The sequence below is a fragment of the Dermacentor albipictus genome, chromosome 10 (assembly GCF_038994185.2).
Source record: "Dermacentor albipictus isolate Rhodes 1998 colony chromosome 10, USDA_Dalb.pri_finalv2, whole genome shotgun sequence".
NCBI classification, from domain to species: Eukaryota; Metazoa; Arthropoda; class Arachnida; order Ixodida; family Ixodidae; genus Dermacentor; species Dermacentor albipictus.
In genome coordinates this window covers 15,057,371-15,072,133 of record NC_091830.1, presented here as the reverse complement: position 1 = coordinate 15,072,133, position 14,763 = coordinate 15,057,371, and the positions used below count along the sequence as shown (strand labels likewise).

The following is a 14,763-nucleotide window of genomic DNA, read 5'->3' as shown; positions in this document are numbered from 1 at the left end:
TGTGTAACGTTTACTTGACATCGTTGTAGTGTTTTGATGCACTCTTGCAAATTAGATGCCACCACACAAAGTGCAAATGAAGTACAGAACAGACACTGGCTCATTACTACATACACATAAACAGAAAAAGACAGTGCACCAGGGCAAGAATTCACATGAAAAGAGTGATACACGTACTGTTCTGTATACTGGTATTCTTCTAGAGCATACATTATTTGCATTTCGACAACAAAAATAATTTCCCATTTGACAGCAGTTATCTTCAATATTTACTGAGCGCTTACTGCATATAGTGCAGCTTACACTATCACTAGAGCTCTTGTCCCATTTAAGGTGTATATGCGGGCACCGTTGGCTTGTGAAAACTTTAGTTCCGCATGTGCCATTGAGAGTATGTGCACATGTCAACAACCATTTAGATAGTGAATTAAGGCATTAGCACGCTAAAACAGGTACACATCTATCTCTTATTAGTAAAAGCAACAACAGCAAATGGTGAATTGTCACACAGTTCGGTCATTCCAGCGACTCAGGCAGCGCCACACGGCCCTCCTCCGAAGCAGTCGCCCGGTGATGGAAATCTGCGACGCACTTCGGCGGTTCAGTCTCGCAGTGGTCATGGACGCGCCGATGAGGAAAAAGGTTATAGTAATTGCATGTGCAGTGTGCCGAAGTGCTCAAACCTTGCCATAGCAGTGTTCACTGCTAACATATCTTTGAAATGTACTTCAATACAGGCATAATGATCTGAGGCAATGGATCCAGTTACGAAGCTCGTACTACATTTGCATGACACACTGAATCACGTACAGAGGTGATCCCACTTGTCTACAGCGATCAAGCCGAGCTCTGCAAAAGGAAGAAACAGATTTTAAGGGAGGTACCAAGTTACAAAGAAACAACTTGAAATGCAAGTGGAAAAAGGTGAAACCCGGTCAGGCACAAGTGCTTTGTCCTTAGCCAAACAGCTATGCTAAATTTTAGTTCATTTGCTCCGCGTACGCTGGTCGAGGCTGTAGACGAGCGTTATCACCCCTGTACATTACGAGTTTCGTAATGTACAGGGGCTGTATTTACAGTCGTAAAACGGCTGTATTTTACAGCTGTTTTCTTTTAGTTTATATTTCGAAATGCGAAAGCGTTTCTTATGCACTCGATTAATTCGTTGAGAACAAGAGTGCTTAAAAAACAACTAATGTCTTTTAGCGGTATGAGCTTGCGTTTACTAAGTGTTTGTGAAAACACAAATATATGGCTTCATGCCCGTCAGCATATTGAAGGCTAGTAATGACATACTGACCTTTACAGAGCCTGTACCTTCACGTGCTGCAGTGTAAACGCAGTGCGGCAGGCCCTTGATTGCACTCGTCTGCAGGCAGAGTGATTCAACACTGACCTCGGTGTCCCTAATGGAATAGTAAGCTGTTGGGCTAGTTGGTTTGAAATTATTTTTGCAAAGAGGAGTGCAGAAGCGCTGCGGAAATGGAGGCGTGGAGAGGAAAGACGCTCACTTGCAACTAAGTATATTTTCAGAGACAAAAAGATTTCACACTACCTAAAAAGGATCGGGAAAAGACAGCGCTGACGTTGTATTCACAGCTCCTCCCAAGCTTTCTCGGTTGTGTGCCCTTGCAAAACAGCCATAAGAAGAACAAGACGTGTGAAAAGAAACACACAAAACTCCTCGCCTCCTGTGCCATCAAAGTGGTATATAATATACCACTCGACCGTGGAAAAGTTTACATTGGGCAAACGGGGCGCTGTCTAAATGACAGGCTAAGAGAACATTCTTGACCTTAAAAGGCCCTGAGCGACTTCGTGCACCTTCCTGCACCCTGCAGGGATTGTGGCTGTAAACCCCTTTTCAATAAAACTGAAATTATAAACAGATCTAAAGGCAGACTCGAAACGGAAATCCTCGAGGCTGGTCAGATTCACGCTCATGGTAACCTTTGTATTTGTGCCCCGTCAGTGCATCTGATGGATGAGTAATATACGTTCCACACCCCCTCCCTCCGAAGTTTTTTTTGGAATGGCTTTTGTCAGGTCACTTGCATGTGCCATTGTTGCTATCACTTACACTATGGTTGTCATTATTGATGTAGTGACACACGCCCCGTTGTTAGGCGAATTTTATGTATATAAGATATTTAAAAATTTTTTTACAATTTTTGATGACAGCGCATGCGCAATAATGTTCCTGGTGGTTTGTCTCGGAAAATATGTTTAGTTGCAAGTGAGCGTTCTTTCCTGTCCACGTCTCCTTTTTCCGCAACGCTTCTGATCTCCCCTGTCCAAAAATTGTCTTTAATGGACTTGATGCCGCAGGCGTTGAACGTAGCTTTGCCTTCATTTACACACCTTTGCGTTTCTTTGGCGAGAGAGAAAGTATGTTTGCAGTGAAACTAGAGGGCCTGACATGCTTTGCTGCTCGAGATGTACACACTTGCGAGATCAACTTATCACCTTCTCGGCAGCCACCTTGACCTACCGTGGCGTCGCCTATAGTAGCTGGAATGACTGAATAAAGCCTAACTTCATAAACACAAAAAATATTCAATACATGGTGTATTGCGACTAGATGCGCAGTAGTTCAACTTTTAACTACACAGAAACTACGAACGGGTTACTGAACACACGGCACAGTTTCAGAAAAAAAAAATGCAAATGTTGAAAAACTGGTTTCCTCGGAGCAAAAAACAATACTTCACAAATGTTGCACGTATACCATATGCTTCAGCAAAAAGTATAAAAATTATCCTGCTATTCCGTGACTTTTCTCACTGCTAAGCACTGAAGTACGCATCACGCACAGATCACAGAAATAAACATGTATAAATGAACTCATAGCAAGTAGTGAATTAAGATAACAAACTATGATACCAACATGAATGGTATGGCATGGCATAATGTCTTACTAGAGGAGGATCACTGGACAGCAAAGACACCATAAATAAGATAATAAACACAAGTGACATAATATATTTTAGATACCTTGACTAAACAACACAAATATATGAAAATGACAAATATTCTGAGGTTTTCATGTGCCAAAACCACGATATGATTATGATGCACACAGTAGTGGGGGGACTCCAGAATAATTTTTGGCCACCTGAGGTTCTTTAACATGCACCCAATGCAAGGTACGCATTTTTGCATTTCACCCCTATCAGGAATGTGGCCGCCATGGCTGGGATGCGATTCCCCCACCCTCGGGCTTAGCAACACAACACACTACCACCACTACACACCACCAAAGCAGGTTATCATAAAATATTGTCAACCGAAATATTTAAAGTAAGCTTAAATGTCATTACAGATGACATGGTTTGATATGCAGCTAACTGCTGGCGAGATATACAAGATACCATGCAGCATAAATTCAGAAAACCAGAACCATTAATTTCCTTGGGGTAAAAAACAATCACAAATATTTTCATGTATGCCTTATGCTTGAGCAAAAAGTATAAAAATTATCCTGCTACTCAGTGACTGACCTCGCAGCTAAGCACTTAAGTGCGCATTACGCACAAATATCTTGCTGCAGCTATGCAACTTAAGCTAATTTATCTCTGGCAACAGCTTCTAAGGCATGAATGGTGGTACACATAAATTGATAAAACACATAAATAAGTCACATTTGTTACATGATATTGTTAGGACAGGTACAGCGATGCAAAGGTGTACAGAGATCAACATTGCAAAGCACATCGAGAAATTTTAGCATCAACGTCAAGTTTGCCTCAGTGACTGACCAGTGCAACTGGTGAACTACACGAGTCACACAGATCTTGCAACTTGGATCGAGCCCAATTGGAAAATTATGAGAGGCCCCTTGTGAACATAACTAGCTCCATTTTGCAGTTGTTACGTATTATATTTAGCATAAGTGAAATAAAAACAGCATGATGCTAGCACAGATGGTTTATGACTTGGCATATAAGCTAACGTGAAGAGAATCACTAGGCTGCGAAGGAAGTCACAAGTCACAGAAAAAATTTGAGAGGTATAATGTATTGCAGACACTTTGGCTAAAGACACTAATATGTGTTAGCAAAATGAGAAATATAAGAAGTTGTCAACTGGGTGCTGTCACTGTCGCAAAGTAAATGTAACTGTCGTGCTTTAACATAGCATATATCTCATTGGGTATAAAAAGTGAGCAGTAGATTCCCATTAGCTCGTTGTCGAACTAAAATATGAGAGACAAAATATCAAGCAGCATAGGGTCCATGTATCAGAACAATTGAGAAGGCAATGACCCAATAATTTCAAGTCGTCTTTCTTTAAGATGCGGTACCTCTAAACCACATAAAGAAATACTGCAATACCTAATAGCACCTTAAATGATTTAATATAATAGATTTTCTATGCTAGTCTCAGTTTCATTTCTTCTGTGTTGTGACATCATTACATAGTATGTGGTCATGTCAAAGGAGGACATTGGCTTTGGCTCACTCTGCCATCTACTATGCTGCTGCGCCAGTTCTCAGAATGAGCAACAGCATGCGAAGCGACCAAGCAAGCCAGAGCGAGTGTCAAAACGTCACAGTGTCCTGCGCTGACATGACCCCATACCGTGTCATGATGTCAAACACAGTATCCTCCAGGAAAGACACCGAAACTGGCTAAAGAAAAGTTATTATAATAAAATATTAAGAGCACTCTGAGGCTTCTAACAATATTTTCTAGTTTAGAGGTCTAGGTCCTTCCCTTAACACAAAAGAAGGATAGCTGATATATATGTCAGTACCACTTTAATGCTGATGCAGAAAAAAAAAGAGAATCACTTGGCACTCAACTAGCGACACCTCCTTGAGTTCCTCATAAAGTCTGTACAGTAATTTTTTTCTCTGATATGTCTTTAGAGCTATGTGTAGTAATTTTTTTTTTCTTGTGTAAAATGTAAAAGATTAATAGAAAGCTCTAAAGGCATTTTATATTTCAAAATGTTCTGTACTGACCTTATGAGGCTTTTTCAAGTCTTGCTGTGAGACACTTGGGTGCACACCGCAACCATGACATGGTACGTGCCTCAACAGTAGCAGTCGTTCCATCCGGCAGCCAACTCACTGCAGCTGGAATTGGGCAAAGTGCAAAACAATACAGTACTTTAGGTTGCAGTACCCGGCCGATGGAGGCATGTGAACACGGTCAACAATTATTAATAGAACAGGTTCAAATGCAATACACAATTAATCATCAGTTTTCACTCATTGGCATAAAACAGCACCTCCCCAAAAGTATTTTTCAGTATGTTGTTGAATGTGCCTATGAGCAGGAATTCATTCACAAAAGTTGGCTGCGTGAGACGTGTGTATGTCCCTACTACAAATGGTGCAAGTCTGTACTCATGACAACACTTGAAAACTTGCTGCAGGTTTTGGCGAAAGCTGTAAGGAGGCCCCTCCCTAATTCACACCATACGGAAGACCCTAGAAGCCCTCATGCTGTTCTAACAATTATAACTGTTCAGTGAGTGGCCTTCTATTAAAACAACTGTCTACTACCACCCAGCACCGTAGGGAGTGTCTGCAACTTTCGCCAGTCACGGCACCATCACATTCTGGATAGGGAGTGCGGGATCACATTATGCTCGGCTCAAAAATCAGTGTGATGCAATCTGTTATAGCATCAGCAGTGTTGCCGCTACTGTCAACAACATCATACTGTCGGTGACAGTATGAAGTCGGCAGTATGACAGTAATCTTCACTCTGGAAAATTGGTGTGGCTTCCGAAGAATGGCATCTCAGCTGGAATTGCATTTTCAGCTACCAGCCTTTACATTGCAGCGCCACTGCAAACATTATTGAGGTACCTGAATGTTTTCTTCTCATTCGCCGATCAACAGTGAAACCTATGCATGGTCTTGCTGTACAGACTTGCAAATAAAGATGTGAAAAATTACCCACACTAGTACGGCAGAACCCTGCCAATAGTACAGTACTGGGGGCAAGCTCTATCACTGGAAAAACTGGCGCCACCATTGGCGTGATGCAGTATGAGGGATCACATGAACACAGCAGCCGCATTCGCTGCTTCGGAAGAACCAAAGCAAGCTGAACACGAAACATTAAAGTCCCACCTGTGCTGTGGTTCTGGTTAAGTGAGGAGGTTTTCCTGCTTCAGGCACTGCTTGACAAAACTTGAAAGGACTATGATAGGTAGTGGCTGTGTTTGAAGGTGTCCAGCGTGGTAGGCTACTGCTCGGTGCCACAGTGCCGGACGTATGCAACAGAGCAAGGTGTCAGCCTTCACAGCACCCGCAGCAGAAGAAGCTGCCCGAAGCTTGGATCACGAAACTTAGAAGTGGCAAACAGCCATCGGCTACAACTTGGGTATGTAGCAAGCACTTCCATGAGGAAGATTTCTGCTACGGTGTCGGGGATGCAATTTTGAGGGAGTAGCATAAAGCACACACTGAGACGCTCGCCTGTGCGTGCTGTCTGGCTAAAGTCCTGAAGCTTCTATCTACGAACTTGTTGATGCTACATACTGGCAAGTACACTGGAATGGAAAGGGAACAATACGAAGCACATTAAAAAAAAGACATGGTATATGCTCATGTTTTTGTTAGCACCAAACAATGCACGTACAGGATTAAGAAAAAGAAGCAGAGGGAAATTGCTCGCTCAGAAGACCGACAAACATACAGTGCAATGCAGCTTAAGAAATAATTATATTAAAACGTCCAAGAATCTGGAAGGAAAAAAAAATTGAATCGTCACAAAGGCACAAAACAAGCTACCGCATGCATTGAAGTCCCTAGATATAATGAAATTTGTGAACAATTCTGATAGCGTCCACGTGACAAAGGGTGCTTGTGTACTGTCAAATGCTTATATGCTATGGGCTAAAGCTCACAGCACAGTGTGAAAACGCTGTCGTAGCGAAAGTGAAACATTGTGCGCGGACAAGCATGTAGACGCATGCAGTAGGTCGCCGTGAACCCATGCTATTTCTGCATTGAGGCTTCATTCTGTTATGCTCCATTTGGCTGTACAGACAGCCCTCTATAAGAACATTTATCACGTAGTTTGCTCTCAGCCATTTGCCTACTTGTCACGGTTCGAAAGACTCCATTGTGGCGACCATGTGCAGTGGCCATTCACTGCACGTGTTCGGTAAAGAGATAGCGTCTCTAAACCATTATGTGCTTATGTGCTGTTTACACAAGATTATTTATTATTTTGACAGTAAAAAAAAACTTGAGTGCCCCTGCGCCGACAGCCAAACCTATCAGGAGCGTGCCACGTTATTCCTCATACTACACAAGCAAGGCACTTCCGACAGATGGCGACTCCATCAGTCCTCGCATGAACGCGACGGAATGCGACAACAGCGCACCACATTTCCTAGCGCATCACGACTAATGCGATGCGCCAGCATTTACACGTAGTGCATTACCCCTGGTGCGATGGTGGTGGCACATGATGTTGCACATTGTAGCCAAAGCGGCGCTTCCGCCGTCGTCTTCAAGGTCACCTCTTTCTCGCCGATCTTGCTTTTTCAGAGATCGTCAAGTGCAGCAGATCCGCAGCAAATTCCCTTCCCATAATTCCTAATGTGATGCAATTGCATTCACATGCACTCCGAAAGTTGACTACTCATCTCAATCCACCTCTGTCTGACACATTAATGTGACACTTTCCTGGGGAATTAGCCCTGTTTACATGGGTGCCATGTGCTAAAAAGTTGATGTGATGCGATGCGCCAGTTATTGATTCGTGTAAGTGTGGCTGTTGGCACACCTGAACTCTGTCCTCATAGCAGATCGTTTTCAAGATAAGAGCCATGTGACCATGCCATATGCAAGAGCCGTGGGAATAGAACGCCTCCCTCTCGTCCATTTCCCTCTTGCCGGTGCCTTGTGTGCGATGAAACGCGGCAAATTTCTGCCTTTGCGGGCACAAGATTGAGCCACCATCAGCTCCCCTTCGCATGGTTTCACTCGCACATACAACATACGGCGCGCGGTGGCAATTTTATCATCCTTGGACTTTCTAAGGAACATCGTGGCGACGCCGACGGCTAAAATGCGCCTGGAGCGTCCACATAACTGCTATGGCAGTAATAAAAATTGTAATAAAAATTGGCTACAGTAATAAAAATTGGCTACAGCAGCAGCACAACTGCTGCTGTAGCCAGCTTCCAGTAGCGCTTGGCCCTGAGAAAGAGACCAGTTCACAGGAGGATAGAGGCTTGCAGCGGTGAACAGTGGTTGAACAAGGAATGCCACTGTAGCCAACGTTTCGACCAGTGGGCCCATGTTTAACGGGGCAGAAACCGCTTTTCTTAGCAGTGTTCTTATGCATGCGTAGCTCGCTCTCTCCCACACCTAATGAGAGAGCGGGAAGAGATAAGCTGGTGTGTGAAATTACTGGAAGTCAAGCATTGTTTGAAAAAAGGAGAGAGAAGAAAAAGAAGATTTGGGTCACGAATATAACCAGCAGCTTTGAATTTCATTGTTGTGTTATACTCGGTTCCACCACAGCCGATCATATCCCGTGTCAATTTATTACTGGATTAGATTTGTTTTTCATATGTGTTAGAAACCGGGCTTTACTAATTTGTTATGTTATGCACTATAAGTTTAATTATTCATTTATTTATTATTTGGCCAATATTGTTTCTCTCTCACTCGGCTCTCGAAGAGCTCCGATTCGTACTTTTACTCCCAACTGAACACATCTTGATAAAGCTGGCTCATCGATCGGTTTTCATTTTCTCATCTTTCGTTATCTTGGCATGTTCGAGCAGCAGATTTTCTTTGAAACATAGTTCCAGCGCACATTTGGACACGGACGAGGAAAGAAAGACAACACGAACGCCGGACTTCAACTGAATTTTATTCATGGAAAACAGGGCTTTATGTACACAGGGGGAGGGGGTAGGAGACTGTTAGTGCGCAGGACCACTCAAAAATATTTCCTTGGTCTAGGCAAAGGTCATCAGAAGTGTCAAAACAAAAATAAAAATAAAAACTTTTCCCTCTCTTTTTTACATCACTCAGTACAATCTTGTTCGTCTCCCGCCCTACCTTGATGATTCGACACACCCGTTTGCTCCGAGATAATCAATTTCTTTTGTCCCGAGTGCAACAGAAGGAGCACTGACACAGTAATCGTTTTCATTGTAGATACACAACGCTTCAAATATATCCCGGTGTTTCTGATTGCTATATTTGCGCAACACGCGTGTTCGTTCGAAAAACGCCTTGCATGCTGGCTTGTGCGAGCAACGGCGAATGTGGTCGGCTAAATGACCAGCGCCACTTAGCGATGTAGCATTCCTGCGATGCTCTAGCAAGCGTTCATTCAGACAGCGCCCGGTTTGACCAATATAGCATTTCCCACATGCGAGGGGAATACTGTACACAACGCCGACGTCACATTCAACGAGGGCTTTGGTGTGCTTTATTTTGCAGGCTGGCTTCTTCTGGGATTCTTCTTCTGGGAAATATTTTTGAGTGGTCCTGCGCACTAGCAGTCCCCCACCCCCTCCCCCTGTGTACATAAAGCCATGTTTTCCGTGAATAAAATTCAGTTGAAGTCCGGCGTTCGTGTTGTCTTTCTCTCCTCGTCCGTGTCCAAATGTGCGCTGGAACTATGTTTCATAATGCTAATCAGCCCAGCTGTCCATACCTAGCAGATTGTCTTGTTTCCTGTTTAGGGGAAGATGTGCAGACGGATTGTCAGCACCTGCTGGATTCGTTTATCCTATTGTCAGCCCTGCTTCTTAACCAGCAGCAGCCGCCATACCTGCTGGCTGTGCGTGACAAACTTTCCAATTTCTTTAGCTTCATCTCACTCGATGCAACGGCTTACTCTTACCCCATCCCTCTAATATTGACGGTGAGGACAATTGAGCTACATGTGCACGAAATCGCAGTTGGAGAGCAGTTGCCGCCCTGAAAAGGGCAAGTGCCCTGCCGAAATTTGGCCTCAGCGACGTTCCTTGTTCTACCACTGTTAATAACTTCTTGGCCCTAAAAAATTATCCTGAGTAATTGTCTTGTGTGCTGGATGCCTCAGTATTTTGGTAGCATTTTGCTGTCGAGCAGAATTTCATGAGTTCGGTTCCAAGCAGGGGCAGCATTTTTCGTTTGACAAAGTATCCATGTATACATGAACATTGGACAAGTTTGAGAGCTTCAGGAACCTACGGTAAACCAATGAACTACGCTACTATCGTTCCTGTAGTCGAGGCACAGCTTTAGAACATTACAAAATCAATTTATTGTTAGGTACGCGTTCTGTCGACCAAGGCTGCTGCTTTGGTGACGTTATCCAACATTATCATGTCATTCTAGCATGGACTTTTTTGTTGGTGGTGCAAAAAACACCTTTCTTCTCGACTGATCAGTTTTGGTGGTATGGAGAAGAAAGGGTGTTAACCGAGGGACCCGCTTTTTATTAATCGTATCATGAGAAGCCAAGAAACAGACACAAAGGAAAACACGGGAAATTGCTCGTGCTTAATAATTGAAATAAAGAAACGATAAATTAATGGGAATGAAAGTGGATGAAAATAATTGGCAGTGGTTTAGCTCGGCTATGCCAGGATATACGTAGCGAAAGCTAAGGCATAGTATGGTTAGCCTTGGTTAATCTTGATTGCAAGTCCAGGTTAGTCTGTTTGTCTAGCTATGCTGCGGCGTTTAGCCAGTCGTTCGGCGCGCTGTTCGTCTCTTTCCTGGGCAATTCGTTTCCTCTTCATCTCGTTCACATGTCGATTCCAGGCCTCCTCCTGCGCATCAGAATTGTCGGCGTCCATACTGCCGCCTCAACTGTGGTTGCGGCGCACGCGAGCTCTCCTTTTCGATCCTCCGACATGTTATCAGGCATGCGACGCAGCTGGCGAAGCGAGCGGAGGCGAGCGCAACGAGGAGGAACGCGGTGTTACGTCATATCAAATGGCGGCAGCAGAAAGGCGCGGCGCTGCGCAGAGGCGGAACACCTGTGACTCGGTGCTACTAGTGGTGCATGCGCAGTAGTGACTAGGGAGTGGGAGAGAGAGAAATATCCGCGGCGAGGCGCGCGTTGTGACGTCATGTGCCTCCTCGGAGCACCGCCACGGCGAAATCGCAAGTTCGCGGCCAGTAAAGCTTTCGCTTCAAAAGAACTTGCCGCAGGTGGGGAACGATCCCACAGCATTTGCGTTACGCGGGCGATGCTGTACCATTTGAGCTACCACGGCGCCGTGCACTGTACTTCAAAGTGTAGATATTTTAAATACTAGTTTAAACTACAGCGCAAGTGTGTTGTCACTTTGTTTCGCGTTGGCACTGTCGAAAAATTTTAACATTGGACCATCTCACGTGTACTTAACAAGCTACCATAACATATAAGCGCTTCGGGCTTCAATATTCTCTCACTGTGCGAGCACACTTTACTGCATGCTGCCAGAATTGCAACGGTATAAATTTTTCCCGCTGCTCATTGAGAAAGTGCTCGTCGGCCTTGACAATGTGTCCCTCCTGGAACGGACGTCGCAAACACATAGTTCATAAATTATATAGAACATGTGATACGCTTTAGATGCAGTCGATGGATTTGCAAACTTCGTGCTTCTGTTTCTTTTAAATAAATTTTCGATAATGTGAGGAAAAATATTCCAAGCCCTAAATCAAGACACTGGTTCCTAGTGACACTGTAAATTTTTTGATAAAAAAATAAATTTCGTTCAAATCGGTCCAGAGGTTGTCTTGCAAAAGCATTTCTGCATGATTACACCACTGAATAGACGACACCGGAATTGGCCCCGAGCTAAAGCTTCCTCTTAAGACTGAATGCTCTTCCTCCTAATAAAGCTAATTGTGAGGAGCATATGGTAATGCCATGAAAGCTGTAGCTCCTGATGTGAACGTACAGTCTATAACAAAAGAAAGCAAATTTAGGCCAGTTGATTGTTGCTAGCATGACAGGCTGGCTTTTACTTCGCAAAAGTCTGCATTTCGAGTTCTGCAAGACTAGGTTTCTTCTACCAGAAGGGGTGTGTGAATTGGGTTTTTTTGAGACTGAATAAAATACGAATAGAATAGTGCCAGAAACGAATTGAATACTTTTCGAATAGTTTTTTATAACAAACAGCTGTTATGACAAGTCATATAAAACGGTGCTTACGTCCCAGTATTCTTAAATTTAGCAAGTGGATGTCATCACGTAGCACGTTATGAAGGGTTATAAAAGCACAAACGAAGCATTCGGAGCAAACAAGTGGTTTCTTCGCATGCAGAGGGCACTTCAGAAAATGCGAAAAGTCGCTCTAAAACTTGTAAAACATGGCTACCTAAGTGACTTATCCTGCTCCACTATACAAGTTTTCATGCTTTATGTCAGTACTGTGCCTGCGGGGGTGAAAAGATACCGTACTTCTGCTCCAATTTCATATTTATTTGGACGTAGTTGACGTTTAGAAACATTCGCAAAGGTACTGGAAAAATATTGACATTTATGAATAGTTACTCTTCGATTTCAAGACCAAATTGAAGGAGACAGTATTCAGATTCAGATTAAGATTTATTGGTTCCAAAAGAAGTAATTATATCATGACAAATATACAAACGAGGGTCCCAAAGTGAAAGAACTGTAGTGGGACCCTCGGTTAATAATAACAACATTGATGGTGATATCAATATTCAGCAAATTATCGTTATTATAAACAACATTTAAAGATCAAATACATCATTAGACATGTCATTTAAAATCAAACACGAAAAAGCACGTTATAAAAGAAAGTCGGAAAAAAGCATGGATGAAATACAAGAAATGACATGTGAGAGAAAAGTCAAAGGTACACCGCCAGATCGTAGTTAAGTTATCGCAGAAATGTTGCTTAAGGTGTTTTTTAAAGATTTCAAGAGAAGTACACGATATTATAGTTGATGGTAATTCATTCCAAAGAGAAAGTGCAGCGAAGGAAGATATTTTTTTTGCCGTAATTGGTATGAACCATGGGTAACAAGAAATTGTTGTTAGCCGCAAGTCTGGTTATATTTTAATTCTGCAAAAGGTCAACTGCAATGAACGGAAACGTAAGGTTATTATGAAGCAACTTGTGGAGTAAGACGAGTATGTTTAACTGGAACAAATTATTAATAGGCAAGATATTATATGCGCGAAGTAACAAAGAGACATTGGATTGCATGGAGCTAGATGTGATAATGCGTATTGACTGATTTTGGATATGTTGAAGTGATGATAAGTGACAAGCGTAGGTGTTGCCCCATGAAACAATGCCGTAATTAATGTGGCTATGAATGAACGCCTAATACAACGCTAGCAGAGGCTCACGAGAATAAAAGGGCGAGCTTTGATTAATGCACGCATACCAAACGCAGTCTTGTGCTTGAGATGTTGAAAATGAGAGCTAAATGTAAGGTTAGGGTCAAGATGTATGCCAAGAAAAGTGACATCGGTGCTAACGGGAATTGAATGAATTCCAAGCTTTACTTCAGGAATAGAAGTTAAGGCCCCTTGAGCCACTTTTGAATAATGTAAATTTAGTTCTTAGAGGATTAAGAACTAAGTGATTGTTGCTACATCATTTTATAATGTTAATTAACGCAATATTTAACTTAGAAGTAAGAGTAGCAACAGATTTGTCAGATGAAGATATGGTTGTGTCATCTGCGTATAAAATGCAATGAACGTAGTGGGTGGAGTTAAGAGAATCCGGAAGATCATTAATATATAGAAGGAAAAGTAAGGGACCCAGAACTGATCCCTGTGGTACGCTTTGGTTAATACATTTTGTTATTGAGAAAGTATTTGCTGCATATACTGTGTATGGCCGGTCAAGTAAGTAATTTTTTAGAATGTTAGGGCAGGACTGGTCATACCATAAGAGTCAAGCTTATTAAACAGGACTTGATGGTTAACCGTGTCATAAGCTTCACTGAAGTCTAAAAGTACACATCCGACTAATTTTCCCGAATCAATACATGTTTTTAAGTAGTCAGAAATAGACCAGCTATATTTGTGGAACTTCCAGGGTGGAAACCAAATTGATCGTTCTTTAGCAGTTTAAGCTTTGTTAAGTAGTTATTATGACGTTGAACAAATAATTTCTCAATGAGATTACTAAGGCAGGAAAGAACTGCAATTGGTCGGTAATTATTAAATGTGTGTGTGTCGCCTTTTTTTGAAAACAGGAATAATCTTGGCATTCTTTAAAAATGAAGGGAATGCACCTTTTTTAAGCATGAGGTTGATAATATTACAGGGCTTGTCGCAAACTAAATGCGCAAGCAGTTTTAAATGCCTGGCACAAATTTATGTCTAAGCCAGGCCCTCTATATTTAAGGTTAGCAATCGTCGAGCACACTTCATTTGGTGTAGCTGGTAACAAGGTTGATTGCGTCGTACGGCTCAAAGCATTATGCAACTGCGCATGTAGGTTGTTATAGTGTAAACGGAAAAACAGTAGTCCGAAAAAGCATTAGCAATTTCTTTGGGCTTAGAAAGAGTGAGACCATTGTAATTTATTTTGGTTATGGAGGCATCAACAGATGACTTGTTAAGAAAAGAGTTCAATAACTGCCATTGCTTTTTGGGGTTATTGTTATTCTGATCAAATTTATTTTCGTAGTACCTTTTTTTCGCCTGTTTAAGTAAAACGTTCAGTAATTTACAGCACCTACTATAGCGTCTAGCTAGTCCATTATTAAAGGGCTGACGTTTGGTTTTCATGTACATGTTTTCCTTCTTTCTTAAACTTTCTAGAAGACCATCTGTCATCCATGGGTTGCGCGGATA

General features: G+C 42.5%; 1 long non-coding RNA gene across 3 annotated transcripts in view; it reads right to left on the bottom strand.

Moving 5' to 3' along the window:
• Positions 1-447: 447 nt before the first annotated feature.
• LOC135915831 (uncharacterized) overlaps positions 448-14,763 on the bottom strand; it is a 48,954-nt gene continuing 34,638 nt past the window's right edge. Inside the window, exons 3-5 of one of the 3 annotated variants that reach the window (XR_010568761.1) lie at positions 4,968-5,081; positions 1,301-1,406; positions 448-849 (exon numbers count right to left, since the gene is read on the bottom strand). This is a non-coding gene — a long non-coding RNA (uncharacterized lncRNA). The remainder of the gene's footprint in view (positions 850-1,300; positions 1,407-4,967; positions 5,082-14,763) is intronic. The other 2 variants (XR_010568760.1, XR_010568762.1) reach the window with 2 other exon arrangements.